Source organism: Nannospalax galili, unplaced genomic scaffold (genome assembly GCF_000622305.1).
Source record: "Nannospalax galili isolate Female #2095 unplaced genomic scaffold, S.galili_v1.0 scaffold540, whole genome shotgun sequence".
Taxonomy (NCBI): domain Eukaryota; kingdom Metazoa; phylum Chordata; class Mammalia; order Rodentia; family Spalacidae; genus Nannospalax; species Nannospalax galili.
The window spans coordinates 1,415,854-1,436,891 of NW_008348613.1; the positions used below are offsets into that span (position 1 = coordinate 1,415,854).

The window sequence follows — 21,038 nt, forward strand, 5'->3', positions numbered from 1 at the left end:
CAGTGTTGAGGACGACCTAGCATAAACACTGTATATGCTTTCTTGATAGTGCTAGTCTTAGCAGCTGAATATGTGTTCTGACTCAGAAGTAAACTTTCATTTCTATGACTTTAGATAGTCTGAGATTCTTAGCATACTGGAGGAGCTAGCTCAATATTTCAATTGACTATCCCTCTCAAGACAATCCAGGCCTTAGTAAAGAGCAAGCTAGAGACCTGAAAGAGTTAATATTGCTTCCAAAGGTGAATTTATAACCTAGAAGTAATTTAGGCAGCAAGAGAAAAATGTCTCACTTCAAAGGTGGGAATGCTGAGCCATGCATACAAATGTGACTGCTAACTCATGTGTGACTCAGAATCAGCAGCCATGGGTTCCAAAAGCGAAAGGAACCTCAAAAAAGCATCTGGTCTACCTAGTTCACTTCTACCTTCCTGTACATGAAATCTTCACATCAAAATTGCAGCCACAGATGCTAAGGGACCTGGTGACAGAAAAGACTAGAGTCAGAGAAAAAAAAAATGCTTTGAATCCAGACCTAGCTTCCTGTTTTTATACTTTTTAATTGTGTGTGTGTGTGTGTGTGTGTGTGTGTGTGTCTGTCTGTCTGTCTGTCTGTCTGTCTGTCTGTGTCTGTGTCAGTGTCTGTGCATGTGTCGTGTGTTTAGATCAAAGGACAACTTTCAGGAGTCAGTTTCCTCCTTTCACTATGTGTGTTCTTCCACTATGTGGATCAAACTTGGGTCTTCAGGCTCAGCAGCAAGAGTCTTTACCTGCTAAACAAGAATTTAGCTAAATTCTTTCAGGCTTTAGTTTCCTGGTTTTAGTGTAATCCTTTATTGTGCACTCTGTCTCTTGGACAGCCTAATTTGATTCATGAACGAGAGAGTAGACAACATACAAGATTATATGAAGAGGTCAACTAAGATTAGGACTGTGGATCATGAGATTTAGCCTTGTGGAATCACTCAGTGACTTTAGTGAACACAGTTTCAGCAATGTAGTGGGAAGTAGAAGTCAGAGTGGAGATCACAGACAACCCCAACTCTGAAGATGAAAGGAGGGAGAGAGACAGAGAGACAGAGACAGAGACAGAGGCAGAGAGAGGCAGCTGGAGGAGGATGTGAGGTCCAGGGAAATTTCTGGGAGTGGTTTGGGTCTGTATGAGGGAATGAATGATTCCTTAAGATGGGAGTGACTATATTATTTTGTTAATTAGTTAGTTTGTTTGTTTTTGGTAATTCAGAAACGTCACTTTATTTCAATCCAGACAGCTCAGCATAGTACGTGGTGGCAAAAAATCCATTTGTTCAGACTTGGCTTTGTGGTTGGTTTGTTTTTTTTTTAAATACTGGGCGATAAACAAAATAATAATAATAAAGGAAGCAGCTTTATCATTTGTGTGCTTCATTCTAGTCACCGGAGGGAAGTCCCCAGGGCCTCTGGGTAATCTGGGAAGACCTGACTTTTCCTGGGAGGGAGGGAAGCTGTGCTGAGCTTTACTTAGAATAGTGCATGATAGACTCGACGTAGTTCCCAGGGAAGAGACCTGTTACTCCGTTCATCACGCCCCTATACCAACCATCATCGTTCTTCTTGATGACGTAAATGATGGCTCCTTCCTGAAAGGACAGCTCACCTTCCTTGTCTTTTGTATAATCATAAATTGCCACAACCTTTTCAAAGTAAGATCTTGGAGCCCATGGTGGGTCCTCTTCAGCATAAGGGTCACTGTATTCAACCACAGCTGCTTCTTCCTCCTCATAATCTTCTGGAGGAGGTGGTGGAGGGGGGGAATTCATCAAAAACTGGGTCTTCCACAGGTGGTAGTGGAAGTGGTGTATCTGAAATATTTTCTTGGACTCTGGCCACAAATCCCATTAAAGGTAACTGAGAAGTTACCTGTAGGATGGAGGGAAGAGGAGGAGTAAGAGGTACTGGATTCTAGCTATAAAAAGTCCTCTATTCATCTGATTATTTTTAAATGCTACTGGGAAGAATCTGGTAAAGAGAAAAATTTAAAGATCAAAGATAGGTGTGAGAGACAGAGTAAATTAAGAGCTCCTAAGAAAGTAGCTATGTGTAAGGTCCAGAGAACATGAGGCGTTTCAAAGGGAAAATGCCCTTTGTACTGTAATAGAAGGGAAGAAAAGAGATGCAACCCCCCATGGGCAGGGCTGTAGATCTGTCTGGTCAGTAGCATATTAGGGAATGGGGTGTCTAAAGGCTTCTAATTTATGATACAAGAGATGAAGTCATGGTTTGAGAGGAAGGAGGCACATATTTCTCAGGAATGAGGTTTGAGGAGACTGGAAAATGTTGAAGGTGTCTTTTGAAGAGAATGGTAAACAAACATTACCAGAAGATATTGGAACCTAGTATATGTCGGAGACCATGAATCTATGAAACCTCTAGCCTTTATTGTCTTGACACCCACAGGATGAGGCTATATGGTGAGATTCCTCAATTAAAAAGAAAAGAAAAGAAAAGAAAAAAGGTTAAAAAAAAAAGCTGTGTGAGAAGGAAGTACAAAGTATGTTAAATTATAGTACATTTAAAAAAAAAAACAGTATTTGAGACAGTACTGCAAGAAATCTAAGCTGGGGTAAGACAAGTGTGAAGACGGGAGAAGGCTGACAGATTAAGGGACTTTAGTTATCTGTGTTTGAGAAGTCCTGATGAGGTGAAATAACATTTGGAGAGAAGGCACTTTGCCGAACAACTTGGAAGGTTAGGAAGTTGTTGTCAGTGAGTGGAGTGTTCATATAAGTAATTTCAGAGGTGGAGCAGTAGTGATGACAAGTGACATAGTGTGACTTTGGAAGAAGTGACTGGAGTTGAATGGAGAAGACAGACATTGGAGAGGTCAAAGGAATAGAAGCAAAAAGTTTGAGTGGTCTGCATGAAGGGAGAGCAAGACTGGACTCAGGGTGCTCGGTGAATATAGTGGTAAGTGACATTAGAGATACAGAGTGGGAAGGTCCAATGATCAAAATCTCATTTGCTTGTTTGTTATCAAAGGAGAAGAAATTTGGTCTGGAGCAGGAAGTGCTGGTGAAGCAAAAGCAATGACAGTGAACAAAGGACCAAGTTTACTCCCAACTCTGCTGGATGTGGCATGTATGTGGTGTGCAGCCTCGTCTGAGAGGACTATGGCATAGGGAATCTCCTAGGGATAGAGTCAGATTCTAAAGAAAGCAGAAGGTAGAACAAAGAGTCAGTGGGGATTTTGGAGAACACATTGATCATGAATGACTGCCTCAGAGGGCATCGTGAAGGGTTTCAATTGGAGGTTGGGGTAGGGGTTGAGTTTAGTGTATACCAGGGGCTTCCATGATTCTCTATACCAAACAGCTCCTCAAGCCTCACTTCAGTGTTCTACATCATGGAACTTAGCACCTCTGTCTCTGCTTCCCTTTCTGTGTATTTGTACTTGTTACTTCATTCTCTATTTATGACAAAATTTCCCAGAGAATCTCCTAATTACCTTCCATCTGTCCTTATGGGAAGACTTTACTAGTCCTAGCATCCATCAGCCCATATCCTTGGCTCAGTCTTCTAGAGTCCAAAATATTTACATAGCCCTGAATATATAGGTATATAAAATAGACAAATAGCTATATAAATACAGGGCTTAGGGGCTAAGAGAACTGGCTATTCTTGCAGAAGACCCGAGTTTGAATGCCAGCATCCATGAGTGGCTAACAACTGCCTATAACTCCAGTTCCAGGGATTTGACATTCTCTTCTGCCCTCTGTGGGCACTGCATGATGCAGGTGCACTTACATACATGCAGGTATGACATTCATACACACAATAAATAAATAAATAAATAATTTTTTAAACAGGCATATAAATAGATATATAAAAATTTAATGATAATAAGCCATAAATTTATTTTAAGAATTCTTTGGCCTACATATAATTTTATCATTTTTTAGAGATGAAGGTAGCTTTGCATACTAATCATGATGAGATGGTTATTTTTTTATTTTTACATAAAGACTTGAATCTTGAAGGAATATATAATTCTTCAGGGCATAGGTATATTCAACATTTTTCAGAGTTCGTCAGTTGTTTCATTCTATAGTCACCAATACTGAGAGCACTGGTTCACATAAATATGTAGTGAAAAATAGTAGATGTTTATGGCCATTTCAGAAATTGTTGGAAATTCTGTTCTAAAGTATAAATCATTCAATGATTCTTTTTTATAAAACTCAAGTTATCAGCTTAAAAGGCAATTGTTAATATCAACAGTCCTAGCACAATACAAAACAAAATCACACTATCTGACATCATGCTGACATGGTGGTAGAAAAATATTAAAGTTCTTTGGTTTTTGTAATTAAACCATAGTGTTTCTGTAAAAGCAGAAAACTGTATATATTCAGTTAAAAAAAAAAAAAAAAAAAGCTGCAACTCAGAGCATCCAAGAGTCCTGAATCTGAGACGAGGTGCTTCAGGTCATTCACTGCCACCGATGGCATGCCCAGTGAAAAGTGTGCATGTTATGTGTTCAGAAGGCTGCAATGAAGTCACATGATGCAATGCTGATGCCCGAAACACCTCCGATCTGATAATTACATGTTGATTTTAAATAAAAATTTGGTCGCTACGTGTTCAGAAACCTTTTATGGTTTCTAAACTTTTAGCAACCTCCATATTTAGTTATTCAATCCCCTAGCAGGTTGCAACCTACAGTTTAAGAAGCTGGACCATGGAGTAGGCATATATACAAAGTCCTATAGAAGGGAGAAGTGGAGAAAAAGAAGCCCTTGTATTTTGTTCATGGAAATATAAAATAGAATGCCCACTTGAGAAGCAGTTTGATGATTTCTTTAAAAGCTAAAACTACAATTCTCATGCACCTAACAGCTCTATTCCTGGGTATTAACCCAAGAGAGATGAAATACATCCTCCATAAAGACTCAGGTATGAATGCTAACTCACATTTATAATTATTCTTAATTGTCAATAACTGTAACTAGAATCCATCAACCTGTAAATAAGGAAAATATGGTATAGTCATATAATTAGGTATGTATAATTGATTGCCACTCAGTATTTATAAAGAACACTGTCCTGGGACATATGGCATCGTAACTGAACCCCATAAGTGAAAGAAACTACATAGAAAAGAAGATGTGTCTTGAGATTCCATTTATATGAGATTTCTAGAAAGACCAATCTATAGAAACAGAAATCAAACATGTGTATGCCTGGGGCTGAGAATAGATGGAGATTGACTGCAATTGTGTAAGAGAAAACTTTTTGATATGATGGAAGTCTGGCTTTAGTAGATTGTAGTGCTGCTCTCACAACTGTGTAAGTGGATTATAAATCTTTGAGCTGTAGACTTACAAGGAGTTGAGTTTATTATATGAAACTATATGTAAGAAAAAGTATTTAAAATTCTTAAAGAACTATTTACATGGCTAAAAGATTTAAACAGAAAATTCATTACAGAAGATGTTATATATAAGCACATGAAAAATGTTCAAGACCATTAATAATTAAAGTGACAATTATAACCACACACTTTCGTTCTAGAGGTTCAACTGAAAGGTAAACAATACTAAATGCTGGTGAAGTGGTATATTACTTTTCTGATGCTGTGATAAAATACCATGACCAAAGCACCTTAAAGAAGAAAAATTTATTGTGCTTATGGTTCCAGGGGAATAAGAGTCTCTCATGGCAGGGGAGCCAAGGCAGGAGGCAGCCAGAGCAGAAAGCTCAGCCCTCACATCATCAAGCAGGCACAGGAAGCAGAGAGAGCAAAACTGGAAATGGGACATTGGTGATACATTCCCAAAGCCTACCCCCAGAGATGTGCTTCCTCCAGCAAGGCTACACCTCTAAACCTCCACAAACATCACTACCAACTGGGGACAAAGTGTTCAAATACTTGGAGCCTATGAGGGACCTTCTCATTCAAACTACCCAGGAAAAGTAGCAGCTGGAACTTTAAAACACTGCTAGTGGGAATTAACACTGTAATTAACAGAACGAAACAGTTCTCCAATTTCTTAAAACTCCAAACCTAAAGTCTATATAGCTCATCATCCCCATTGCAATATATTCCCCACAAAGACTAAAATGTACATTCAAAGTGTGCATAAATGCTCATAGTAATATTTTAATTCTCGAAGTTGGAAATAGTTCAAATGTGTGTAAGAAAGTACATAAACAAACCATGATATGTCATAAAATCTGCAAAGAAAGGGGAGACTATGGATATATACATCATGAATGAATCATGAAATTCTGATGATTGAAAATTTCATACCACAAATAAATAGCAAATGAGACATACAAGGTAATTCCATGTTTATGAAAAGAAAGGTCATTGTTTAGTTGGGGACTGGGGTGGGAGGTCAGGATGTAGAGGGATCTTACAAAAGCTTTCAAGGAAGTTTGAGAAATGAATATGTTGATTTTTATTATAGTGATGGCTTATGGGTGAACTAACACCCACAACTTCATTAGATTACACATTTTAATGTACAGCTTACTTTGCATCAGTACTACCTAGGTTAATCTATTTTTCATGCCTACCAGTGTAACCTTTCTTTTCAGCAGCTGGCAGCATGTCCCAGAAAACGCTGGGGCTTCAGCCTCAATATCCTCTGACCAAGTGTTTCAGTATCTAAAACTCACTACTTTTTCACCCCTTTTGAGACCATTACTCTATCTTAAGGCAGGCTACACCTTTCTATCCCAATCTGAAACCTAATTGGAAACCATTTTAAGTTGAAAACCAGGCCCCAGACAGAACAGGCTGGGAAATGGCATGAGAAATGGAGTCATGCCACATTCTCCTTCCGCTTCCCTGACTTTTCCGCTCACCAGCTCCCTCACATCTTCTCTAAATTTCCCCCAATGTTCTGGGTTGATTATATTGTCTCAAACGAGGTATCTCCCACAGTCCAGATCAATAGCCCCAGTTCAGCTCAGTTTAGTTTCTTAATGCTTCACAGCAGAGAGAAAGAAGAGTTCTCCCCAAAAATGCAGTTCAAAAAAGAAAAAGTCCCAACTTGCTTCCTCAGCTTGTGATCATTCCAAAGGTGCCTGGAAGAATGGGGTTTGAGAATCCTGCAGTGTTTACCTGAGAGTGGGGGTGAGAAGAGATGAGTGAGTTTCTGCTGCATCCAGGATCCCAGACTCTGGCAAGATAGAAAGCTGTGTTTGTTTGTTTAGTCTTGCTTTGTTTTTATTGGCTGTGGCACCAGGCATGAATTCCTTTCCCAAAACTGCCTTATCCAGCAGATAACTGGTAACAGTCCCCATGAGATCACCTCTCTGCCTGTTTAGGAGTCTTTTCCCATTTGCTTTCTCACTCATAAAACAAAAAACTAACGTACTGGGGAACCAATAAATTTACTGAGCTTACTTACCAAGGAGTTGCTGGGGTGTATGTATGACCTGAGGGTATGCACACTGGAAAGCCTTTTCTCAGTGTGGGTCATGCCTTCTCTTCCTAACCTTCCCCAGATTGTATACTTTAGCCCTCCCCAAATTCAGGAGACCATGTGTGATTAGGGCCATATTACATACCGTTGGCTGGGAAAATTTTAATCAAACATTGGCTTGACACTAAAACCTTAAAAGGGAATAAGCATTGCTTAGTATCTCCAGGAAAAGAAGTCTCACAACAGACGGAAAATTAATTTGTTAATGTTATTGTTTCATAATTATAAAAAAAAAGAAAATAGGAATGTAAAAGATGTTCAAAGGATATGGGAATGGAGATATTTTCCAAAATAGAAAAAATGAGAAAGGCTAAGCAAGTGATGAAGGTCTGTGTAGGTTTGTTATGATATATCAAGGATGAGACAAAAATAATATACACATAATCATAAAATTTCTAAGGTCATAGTTTAGTCAACTAGTTTAAGGAACAAAATATATATCTAGTCAAGGTTTGTCTGAGAATATTTGTTTTTTGACCCAAGCTTTATCTACATAGCTCATGGTAATTAAAAGTACTAGGGGCTGGAGAGATGGATCAGCAGTTAAGAACACTGATTGTTCTTGCAGAAGACCTGGGTTTGTATCCCAGCACCCACGCGGCAGCTAACAACTGTCCATAACTCCAGTTCCAGGGAATCTGACAGCTTCTTCTGTCCTCTGTGGGCATTGCACGACATGAGTGCACTTACCTACATGCCGGCAATACACACATACACATAAAATAAAAATAAGAAATAAATTATTTAAAAAAAAAAAAGTACCAGACTGGTGGAACTAACCTTCTTGGATGTTTAACAGCCATAGTTTGAGGCCTATACTAATCTGGTCAGAGGGACTTAAAGGACAGTTTTTGCCCCTTGCCCTCCAAGGTTGACTAAGTTCCAGGGGACTACGGAACATCTTTCAAAATGTCCTGTAAATGTGGTATCACCTGTCCTCTTGTTCAGAGAGGCCAGGGAGACCCACGAGATGGACTTGAACCAGTGTCCGGTCTACAAAGAGGAGGGTCAACTCAGAGGAAACATTTAACTCATGCTACCAAGGGAAGCCAGACATGGTTGAGCAGAACCTTTGACTTATCTTCACATAGGTGGAACTGGTAAAAGAAAGGAGCCGGGACCTCCTCTCCAGCCCATGTGACCCCTGAGAAACAGATCCTCAAATTACCTTAAGTATAAAAATAAATTGATTTACTTGGGCCAACTGTATGGTCTTAAAAGGAAAGTATAACCAAAGAGTAAAGTCACCAGTCAGGAGCTCCTCCCAAGCTCATGTGACCCCTGAGGAACAGATCCTCAAATGACCTTAAGTGTAAAAATAAATTGATTTACTTGGACCAACTGTATGGTCTTAAACCTAGCTAGGGAGACAACCCACTATTCTTTTAAAATGATGAATAAATTTGTTTTCTCCCTCTATCTAGAAGCCTTTGGAGAGGGAACTGACACTGATTCTAACCACTCCAACAGCTACCAAAATACCTGAAAGCAAATCCTGAATATATCACTCTCCAGTCCAGCCTTGGCAGACAAAAGAAAACTGAGGAGGAACCCAGTAGAGGGATGCTTTTGGAAACCCCTGTCAAGAAACTCCAGATTCTCATATGAACATTTGAAATTTGCCCTGTTCTGACCTTTTTCTAGTTCCCTGTCTAGAATTTGTAATGCTAATTACTCTAACCTTTACTTCTCCTTCACACACACACACACACACACACACACACACACACACACAAAGAGATATGCAATTTGGGAGTCTTTTAGATAGATCCACTGAAGGGGTTACCCCAATTGCCTCACCCTGCATCCATGGTTAGCATGGAAGAAGCCAGAGTGGTCTACATCCCGATTCCCTATCCGCAAGTTGGGTGACCTCTTCAGAGGATGATGTGATAAGAATAGGAGGTAGGAATTGGCTAGGCAGTTAGGGTAAAAAGACCCCAAAGAAGAATAGCCAGTTTCTCAGCTAAAACTCACAATGTCCTTGGGCTTCTTAGCAATACACTCCGTTTCAAAGGCCAAAACTGTTTAAAGTATTTGGGAGCTTTTGTCTAATCCTTAAAAGATTTTAGGGTTACCTCTTCAGAGGGAGAATGTTAGAGTAGCCAAATCCCCATTTAAAAAAATAATAATAAAAGAAGAAAGAGTACATGAAGTTGTCAGAAAAAAGTACTGGGAGATATGGGAGGAGTTGGAGGGGAGGGAGTGGGCATGGATTTGATCAAAACACCTTATATGCGTGTATGAACTCAATAAATTTTTCTAAAAAACTAAGGTGCTGTTCACTTTTCACAGCTCACTGAAATGTTGGTTGTAATTTTTCTTTAACTTCTTTCCCCATTTATCTTACAAATAGATTTCTCATACTCTTTCCAGATGAAGCCAAGGATGTTTGCATCTAAAATGACTCAGGAAGGAAGTGAGTTTTGGCAAAAGCTTGTCTGCTTTTATGCCTTGGGACCAGGCTCCTGACCCACAGACAATACGGTCAGTTCAGTGCACGCCTGTGGGTGAAGTTAGTCAGCGAGTACTTATTGAGTCACTCAGGCCAAGTCGTCCAACAACAGAGAAAATAACACAGCTTAGCCTTGTGTTACAGACTACTGTTGAGTTAGGAATGGGGAACTATTTAGGACTATATCAAATTACAAAGACTTTTTAATAATATTACAAATGTCAAAACTGTTACATTTTGAGTTCTGTTTGACTTGGACAAAAGTTGAAAGTTGTTGTTTGTTATTTTTCCATTGTGTTACCCATTACCATCAGAAGCACAAAACTCAAACTATCATCTTTTCATATTTTATTTAAAAAATTGTTTATTTACTTTCAGAAACAGTCACGAAAATGAAATGCAGTTCTCTCTAAAACACCACTTTCAAATGAACATTCTTTGTAAGTTATTTTTCAATATTTCTGAATCTACTTCAAAGAGCCTGGCTAATATTTAAAAGGTTTTTTCCAAAATCTTACACATTATCCCATGTGTAATTTTTATCTTCCCATAAGCATTACTGCTGTAGGCCATTTGGGAATTCTGTTAGAAGATTTTAAATTTTTGGTGGGCCAAATCTATCAACAATTTCCCAAAACATCACACAGATACTTTGGCCTTTAAATCTTTAAGGCTATATAAAGCACTGTGTCCCCAAAGGAATGACCAGGTATAATCCACAAGTATGATAGAAAGATCTCCAAGAAAGAATACATCTTTTCTATTTCCATGGAGAATGGAGGAAATAAAAGCCTAGATTGGTCCTGTGGTTGTTCTTGTTATGAGAAGAAAATACAGTTTTAAAAACTTTATACAACTAGTTCTCATCAGTTGTACTACAGGCTACAAAGATTGAAAAGGAATATAACAATCCCTCCTCCACGCCTCCCAACTTCACAGTTCAACTCGCCAGAGCCAACTGGGTGTGCTTTGTCCTCTTTGCTAGTTCATGGTCATTACTGCTGGCCACCTTCTTATTTCTAAACAGTATACATAGACTGCTAGTCCTCAATTGTTGATTTTAGGTATTAACTTCCTCTTATGATAAACAGATTTAGTTCTGTTAACCCATTTTCTCAATAGAACTATAGGAATATTTTCAGTTGTATTTTGTGGTTCTGTAAATATTGTTTCTAAATTTTCTCCAAAAGTACCATTACCTTCCACCTGTTTATCTTGTTTTTGTTTTGTTTCCTTTCGTTTTCCAAATGACCTATCTTATCAGATGGTCCTCTTCCTGGTGACCTCCTCCCAGCACCCTCTGTCCTTTGGCTAAGACATCTCCTTCCTGTGCCCCAGGGTTTGATGCAATGCTTTCTGAACCCCTGCATCTACCTCTTGCTTGTTTTAGTTCTTTTAAGTGAAACCTACTCAGCTTCTCAAAAAATAGATAAGGGAAATACAGGTTCTATGTTCCAGCATGTCAGGAAATGTCCTTTCCTGTTCTCATATTTGATTAATAGTTGGGCTGGATGTTCCATTCCAAGTTTAAGATCACTATCTCCCACATTTTGTTAAGTCATTGCTCTATTACTGGCTAACAGCCAGTGATGTTGAGAAGGCTAATTTAAATTTGTCCCACAAATCTATGTTGATCATTTTGTGTATGACTGATTATGGTGACAGTGACAACTCTTCCAAAAGGAAAAGAATTCTTTTGTATAAAACTGCTACCACTGAAATGAATTCACACTTATGGCTTTGGGACTTATTGATTCTTTCATGCAGAAGTGGGAAGATTTACAAATCTTGTATTTTAAAAATATATAGGGCTGGAGAGATGGCTCAGCAGTTAAGAACACTGGTTGTTCTTGCAGAAGACCCGGGTTTGAATCCCAGCACCCACATGGCAGCTAACTACTGTCCGTAACTCCAGTCCCAGGGGATCCAACAGCCTCTTCTGTCCTCTGAGGGTATTGCATGACACGAGTGCACTTACCTACATGCAGCCAATACATGCATGCACATAAAACAAAAATAAATAATATATATATATGTATATAATATTTTTCGAATATTAACTCTTTGAGACTTTCATGGCACATACAATGTATGTTCATCATAATCACTCCCTCTTCTTCTGTCTAAGTCTTCCAGGATCCACCTCTCCTCCCAACTTCATGTCCTCTATTTTTCTTTATGCCAATATACTCCTGGGTGTGGGGCTATCTGGAGTGTGGTTGACCTATTGGGCACTCCCTTGAAGAAAATGAGCTCTTCTTTTGCCAGACGTCAATTGTCCAGTGCTCCTTAGTTGTGGATTGGAACTCCTGAGCCCCTCCCCTTCCATTCCAGAAAACTCTGGATCTTGTGCAGGTCTTGTGAATACAACCAGAACTGCCATGAGTACATGAGTGAAATGGTTCTGTCATGTCCAGAAGGCACTACTTTGCTCCAGTCTTCCCCAACATCTGGCTCTTAGCAATCTTTGTACCTCCCATGATGATTTGGGGTAGGGGTGGGTGTAAGCACTCCATTGACACCTGGACTTGGAACAGTTGCAGTTGTGAGTTTCTGCCTTAACTACCATCCCCTACACAAAGAAACCTCTCTGATGTGATCTGAGCACTGTATTATTGATGAATTTTTAAAAACACATCCTTAGCTTAGAGATTTGTTTCAGTTCCACAACTCATTGGTACTATTATGTAAATTAAGGCTGTTGCTAAGTTTGGAAAGCCTTCTATTATATTTCTTCCATTATAAACGCAGAGATTTCAGGACATTTCAAGGTGTCTTGGATAATTACTAGCCTTAAAGAATTTTTAAATTGATGACATTCATTAACCAGCTTGTTATAAGTGTCTTCTTTGCAGTGGCTCATAATGAGCTTTTATGGTATCTTTGCAATGTCAATATTTCATATAAAATAGAAAGAAATTAAATTTTTCTTTGTGTGCATTTCCTCATTAATTGAATTCTGAAATTATTAAAAAATGCTTCATTATTTCTTTTTAAATTTTTTAAAAATTACATTTATCTATTTACTTGTTTGATTTTTTTTATGGGTGATGTACCACAGTGCATGTACCATCGTGTGCCTGTGGAGGTCAGAGGACCAGAGAGGAGTCAGTTCTCTCCTTCTGGGTTCTGGGGATCCAATTCAAGTCATCAGGCTAGGTGGCAGACATCTTTACCCATTGAGTCATCTCATCAACCCACATGCATTAGTTCTAGTTGAAAGTTTTCTCTTTCTCCTGATAAATTGTTGCTCTAGGACACCCCCCAAAAATAGTTCAAGTTAGTTTTCCTCTCAGGTCAATTTCTACCAAGTTCAATTGTCATTGTTACCACTTTTGTTTCACATTCTTTTAAATTTTTATTGAAATGTTCTTTCTCTAAATAATCTCTCTCTCTCTCACATACACACATACACACACACACACACACACACACACCATACAGATACACACACACATACACATACACATACCAACGTTTGAGGTAGGCTATTCTGGCCTCTAAGGCAATCTGATGCATTTGGATAAACAAATCATGTGATTTCATACACATGAATTCTGTATATATCTGCATTCACCACAAACAGGAATTCCTATTTAGTCTATTTTCTCCAAATCTCGTGAGAATATGTACAATGTATTCATAACTGTATATACTTTATTAGCAAATATGTTTCTGACAAGAGAGAATTTGTTTTGCATCAGACATAATAAGGACCAAATTCTCTGCTTACTATTTATAAATCTGATGATTAGAGACATTTTCCAGAAAATAGTGTGTTTATCCTCCTTGATACACATATATTTCCCATGCTGGCATCATAGAATACTTTCATACCATTGTGTAACTTTTGTCTCTATACCTTGGGCCTGAAATGCTATTTGGTACAATGGATGGACCCTTCTACGTGGGGATATCTGACAACATCTTAACTATACACAGAAAGGCCAGAAAACTATGTAAATATGTAACAGTAAACACAAACTAAATACATCTTCAACTCAATCTTCCTATAGACATATCTCAAAACACCCATAACCACTTCAAAGTTGATAGAAATTGGAGTCTGATAGAGAGGAATTTGAATGGAAAAAATGGTCACAATAGAGATTCAAATATTTTTGCGTGATTTGTGATGGTACCTGCCTATGCAAGGCCCTTGTAAGCCCTCTGCCAGGCCTTCTGTCTTAGAAGGGACTGTCGTGCCAAATTTTCCCCTGAGAGATCCATGCTGGCTCTCTGGGACCCCAGGGAGCATGTTTCTAACTAAACCAATCCAATGTTCATCTTAAGTTACAGTTTGGGGAACAAGAATATTTATTTGGGCTTGCCAACAAGGTTTATGCTGTTCGGAAGAGGGTCACTTACAAAGGCGTGCACACCCATAAGCTTTCTCTCCCACATTTGGATTCGTGCCATTGGCACCTCTGCATGCTCTGCTTCCCAGATGGCAACTCTTTTTCCATTTCCTGCTGTGCCCTGCACTTCCCAGTGTGCTCACCACTTCCCCATGTCTTCAGAGTTTCCCAGTGTTCTCAGCATACATCCTTAGACCCTTCCCCTCTGAGTCTCTTGAGGTTTTGGGGTTCAGTTCTATTTCCCTCAGAGGACATGCCTACTCAACAGGGTCCATAGATAAGGGACCTGATATTTAAGCTTAATTGCCTTATTAGCTGTACCAGATAGCTTTAGTTGTCAACTTGACACACCTGGGTATAGGGAGCCTCAATTAGGGAACTGCTTCCTTTTCTCTGGCCTGTGCTCATATCTATGGGGTATTTCCTTGACTGTTGAGTGATGTGGGAGGGCCCAACCCACTGTGGGTGGTGCCAGCCCTGGGCAGGTGGGCCTGTGTTGTATAAGAAAGCAGGCTGAGGGGCTGGAGAGATGGCTCAACGTTTAAGAACAGTGACTGTTCTTGCAGAAGACCAGGGTTCAAATCTCAGCATCTACATGGCAGCTAACAACTGTCTGTAACTCCAGTTTCAGGGGATCCGACAGCCTCTTCTGTCCTCTGAGGGCATTGCACAGCATGGGTGCACTTACCTACATGGAGGCATAACACTCATACACATAAAACTAATAAATAAAATATTTTTAAAAAAGAAAGCAGAAAGAAAGAAAGAAAGAAAGAAAAGAAAGAAAGAAAGAAAGAAAGAAAGAAAGAAAGAAAGAAAGAAAGAAAGAAAGAAAGAAAGAAAGAAAGAAAGAAAAAGAATGCTGAGCATGGGCCGGGGGAACAAACCATTAAACAGCATTTCTCCATGGCCTGTGCTTCAGCTCCCACCTGTAGGTTCCTGACTGAGTTCCTACCTTGGACTCCCTCAGTGATGGACTGTGACCCAGGAGATATAAGCAAAAGAAACCCTTTCCTTCCCAAGTTGGTATTGGTCAGAGTGTTTTGTCAGAGCAAAATACTTTGCTCAAGTGTGTTTGTTGAAGGCAAACTAGAACCCCAGTAATTCTGCCTTTGCAGCATTTTGTTCCATTATGAATACACACAGCAGATTAGAGAATTAAATTCTGGCCTCTTCTCACTTGAAGAAGGTGGAAGTGTGCAAGAGATGAGTGTCTACCTGGTACTCAGTGAAGAAGAGTTGCTGGTGGGCTCATAGCATTCAAATTTAGTCTTTCTTGTAGCTCTCATTTTTCTCATCTGTTTAGGTTCTCCAAGTCCTGAGTGTCCCACTAGTACTGCTATGCCAACTGTCTCCTTCTCCCAGACACCCTCTCTTTGAGCTTGAAATCACAACTTCCTGTACCCTTCTCAGTTACCATGCCTATAACTCCTCCCTGACACCATCTCACAAGCATCCTGGTGGCCTTAGCAGAGATGCACTGCTCTAATGGGACTTGTGACACTAAGCTCAGCCAAGCAGAATTGTTTATAGCTTCGTCCCTAGAGTCAGCACTTTTGTTCTATTATGAATAAACGTAATGGATTAGCTTAGTGTATGCTACCTAGAGGGGAAAGATAGCAATGTGTACATAGTCTCCCAAATGCTAAACCCATTCAAACTGCAAAATACATTAACAAAAGCTCACATTTGCTAATGGCACATATTCATTTCTCCTTGTTCTTGTGGGTTCATAATCCTTCTTATCATTTAGAGAGGTGCTAGGAGGAAAAGAAATTATCTTTATTAGAGTCATCTCTCCTGTGAGTACAAATAATGTTTCTAAGCTTTCAATACTGTTTTCTTCTTTCCTCTAGTCACAGAAGAATTTGTGCTGAGTGCTGTTATGAGTCATTCTTGCCCAATAAAAATTTCTCCTTGAAAATCTAAGAAGTCCTCCTGTGATGTGTATTGTTTCCTATTTTTAAGAGGTTTTCATTCAGTGAGCTAATTTGTTCTCCTATGGTCAGATCTATATAATTCCATTTCTTACTTTCCAAAGCAGTGACTCCTCCCTCTCGTCCACTTTTTTACAAGTTGCCTACAGCTCAGACAGCCTGGTCTTGACCTTAAAGTAGAGTGTGAAAGTCTATTAGGTCTCGGAACTGGGCTAATGAGTCTTGCAGGAAGTCTGAGGTTAAATGTCTGCTAAGCAATTGGTTATTAGTTAAGTGTTTAGTTTTTGGTAGGTGAAAATATGTTGTTACAAAGCTCAGAACCAGTCCTGAAATAGCTCTCAAAGACTTAGATGTATCAATGGTTTATTGTGCACAATTTATTCACTGGTTATATTTCTGAGCCACCATGAAAACATATCAACCTCTATATATGCTCTAAAATTCTAATGATGGGGATCCACCCCATCATTTCTTTGCTTGGGATTTGTTTTCACATTTATTAATTAGTCTTCATGGTAAATCAAACAGCACAAAGTTTCCTCTGATCTGCTCAAGTGTCATTAACTAAAATCAATCACTCATATAAAATATACAGACATGTACATTTGGTTTTCCAGGAACAAAATATAATAATAATTCCAACTCTCTATGACATCCCTCCGTGTTCAGAAACACTGATCTTACAGTTTACTGTGTTGTCAAATTTCAGCATGATTTTAATTCTCTGGTGTACTACAGCCCCACTGTTTCCTAGAGAATTGCTGCTTAAATAAAAGTACCATCACATTTTTAAATGTATAAGAGGTGGAACCAAGGGCCTCACACATGCTAGGCAAGTGCTCTGCCCTCAAGCTACCCCCAACCTATTTATGTTTTTTTATTCAAATCTATCACCATAAAACTGCCATGATGAATTTACTCAACAAATGTTTGTAGACTTATTTTTTATTTTTCTTTGTGGTGCTGAAGACCTAACCCATGGCCTTGTACACACTGGCAAGCAATCTCTGTCACTGAGGTATATCTAAAGCTCTTGATATATGTCTTTAAAGGCCTATTATGTGTCAGACATTGGATTATAATCTCCATAAGATCAGGGACTTCATTTGTTCTGTACCCTATTATATTTTAACACTATAAGTAGTACCAAGCCCAGACAAGGGCTGCAATACATAATCATTATAGTTGAATAGGTAACTGAATAAGTAATAATTAATTGGAGTACACAAGTAAATATATTAGTATAAAAGAGAAGCTGAATGAATGTATACTTAGCATATTATTTCTTCTGATGTAACAGCTACAAATTGAATGATTAAAACACCACACATATGTTATTCTATAGTTCTGAGGCCAGGATCCCCAGATGGGTTGGCAAGAATATGTACCTTCTGGATGTTCTCAAAGATAATGTTTCCTCAACTTTTTTTTAATCATTACTTTTTTAATTTGTAATAACTACGTGATTAGAAGAAGCATTTCACTACAGATTTAGCATATTCAAAAACACACTCCAGAGCAAGAGTACATCTCTTTCACAAGTGGGTACAAGTTTCTAGGTTCACAGCTGAGTTAATGCAGTTATACAATGTTGAACTCAGTATTAGCCCAATAACACATAAAATTGAAGGAGTTTTTAACCTTTAAAAAAGATTTCCATTTCACTTTAGAATATATTCTTCCTTGCAGGAAGACTCATTGTTTTTGCTACTAACGCTGAGATGTTGGCACACGCATCTCTAATCTGTATGCATCTGATTATTACTAGTCACAATTGGTTGCACTTGGATCCTTGGCTCCTGTGTATGTCTATGAAGTCATTGGGTAGAGTTCAATGGTAATGTTTATCACCTCTACTAATTGTCATGATGTAAATTTCCATGCTTTCTCCTCAAATATAATACGTTTTAAAAAATTTGTTGTATGTGTGTGTGTGTGTGTATCACACAGAACATCCCAAACCATCTTAATGGACTATATAGCCATTTCCCAGAAGCATCCTCCCATAACCTCCCTCACCCCACTGGAGCCCTTATACTCTGATATCCCTGCTACTGTCTGCTGTGTTATCGGCATCCCAGCCATTCCCCACTACTTGTCCATCTGGTGAATCTAGTCAGCCTATCTAGAGGTCTTTGTTTTAGGAGGGTCAGCTGTTCCTCCTTTAGCAGCAATCAGTTGTCTATATTCCTTTGGATAAGATTGGGGTCTGCTGTTCATTTTCCAAGTTCTATGCTGGGTTACTATTTGGGAGTCCATTTGGTCACATTGACCAACACTCAAAAGAAGGTATCTCCTATCTGGCATTATTGCTTGTTATGTAGCCTTTAGCTATGCATATGGACTCTTAAGAAATTATATTGACCCCATTAATCTTTGGTTATACTTTCCTTTTGAATGTTTGAGGCCTTAGAGTTGGCCCAGATAAACCAATTTATATTTACTCTTAAGGTCGTTTGAGGATCTGTTCCTCAGGGGTCACATGGGCTTGGGAGGAGCCCCTGGCTCCTTTCATTTACCAGTTCGGCCTATGTGAAGATAAGTCAAAGGTCCTGCTCGACCATGGTTGGCTTCGCATGGAATCATGGTGGAAGTGATTCCTCCGTGTTGACCCTCCTCTTTGTAGACTGGACACTGGTTCAAGTCCATCTGGTGGGGTCTCCTCTGCCTCCTTGAACAAGAGAACAGGTTACCCACCACAATTACAGGACATTTTGAGAGAAGCTCATATTCCCCTGGAACTAGTCAACCTAGGACGGCAAGGAGCAAAAACTGTCCTTTATGTCCCTCTGACTAAATTAGTATAGGCCTCAAAGTATGTCTGTTAAACATCCAAGAAGGTTAGTTCCACCAGTCTGGTACTTTTAATTACTGGATGTCACGTAGAAAAATCTTGGGCAAAAACCAATTGTTCTCAGATAAACCTTACCTATACATATATTTCTTGATCTGCTATGTATAATTTGTCAGTAGCTTGTAGGGGTAGTATGATTTCCTCTGGTTTTCAAAACTAGCTATTATATCTCGCATTGTCTCACCCCTCCATCATAGTTTTCCCACTTAAGGTGCCCCCATTTCCCCCCTTACTCTCTTAATAATACCCTTCTCCTATGGTCCTAACTCTCTTGAGGGCCTTCTTTCCCTTTATCCCCTAGGTTCCTTGTATAGCCTTCCCTCCCCCCTCCCTTAAAATAACCTAATTTTTATCCATATCTCCCTTATTAAGGCCTGTTTCCTATTGTTCTTCTCTTTCTTTCGAATTCTTTCTTTTCCTTTACCTCCCTGTTTCCTTTCCATTGTCCTGGTTCCTGTAGTTATGTCTGGATACATACTCACTTATCAGGGTTTGGTTCTAGGATCCATATATGAGAGAGAACGTATGTCGATTTTTTTTCTGAGTCTGTGTCACTTCACTTAATATAACAGTTTCTAGTTCCATCCATTTACCTGCAAATTCCATGATTTCATCTTTCTTTACTGCTGAGTAAAACTCTATCATATAAATGAACCACATTTTCATTATCCACTTGTCAATTGAGGGACACTTAGGTTGCTTCCATCTCTGAGCTATTGTGAAAAGAGCAGCAACAAACATGGATGTACAAGTGTCTCTGCAATAGGACGAGTTCTTTTCATTCAGGAGTGTGTTGTTTAATCTCCATGCGTTTGTGTGGTGATTTTGGCTTCTTCGGTTTTTGACTGTAAGCTTTATTGCATTGTGGTCTGATAGAATGCATGGAAATATTTCAATATTTTTGTATTTGTTGAGGTTTTTTTTGTGCCCCAGTATATGTTCAGTTTTGGAGATGGTTCTATGGGGTGTTGAGTAGAAAGTATGTCCTTTGGTGCTTGGGTGGAATATTCATAGGTATCTGTTAAGTCCATTTGATATATGGCATTGTTTAATTCAGAGGTCTCTCTGTTAACTCTCTGCCCTGTTGACCTACCTAATGGAGACAGTGGGGTATTGAAGTCCCCTACTATTTATGAGCTGGGATTAATCTGGGTCTTAAATTCCTGTAGTATTGTTTTTATGAAGTTGGGTGCACTAGAGTTTGGTGAATATATGTTCATGATAGTAGTATCTTCTTGATTTATTTGATCAGAATGAAATGGCCCTCTTTATGTCTTCTGATTAGTTTTAGTTTAAAGTCTATTTTGTCAGATATTAGAATTGTTACACCTGATTTTTTTCTTAGTACCATTTGTTTCGTATAATTTTTCCATCCTTTCACTTTAAGATAGCGTCTGTCCTTGAAAGTGAGGTGGATTTCTTGCAGACAACAAAAAGATGGGTTTTGTTTCTTAATCTGTTCTCCTAGTCTGTGTCTTTTGACTGGGGAGTTCCATCCATTAATATTTAAAGTTATTAATGAAAGATGAGCATTGAATCCTATCATTTTTATTTCTATTTACATTCTTGATACAGCTGTACTTTTCCACAGTTATACCTTCATTGAATTTCTTTCTGCAACCCCTTGGTATAGTCATTCCTTTCTTCAGCTCTTTGTATTGCTTCCTGAACTTACTGAAGGGCTGCTTTTGTGGACATGAATTCCTTCAGCCTATTTATGTCATGGAAGATTTTTCTTTCCCCTTCGACTATTATAGACATTTTAGCTGGGTATCGTAATCTGGGTTGGCATGTGTGGTCATTTAAAAGTGGGAATACTTCAGTCCAGGCTCTTCTGGCTTTCATAGTTTGCAGTGAAAAGTCAGCTGTGATCCTAATGGGTTTTCCTTTATATGTGACTAGTTGTTTTTGTTTTGCAGCTTTCAGTATTGTCTCTGTTTTGTACATTTAGTATTTTTACTA

At 38.9% G+C, this 21,038-nt stretch overlaps 1 pseudogene; it reads right to left on the reverse strand.

Moving 5' to 3' along the window:
• Nucleotides 1-1,496: 1,496 nt before the first annotated feature.
• LOC103744102 overlaps nt 1,497-21,038 on the reverse strand; it is a 79,939-nt pseudogene continuing 60,397 nt past the window's right edge.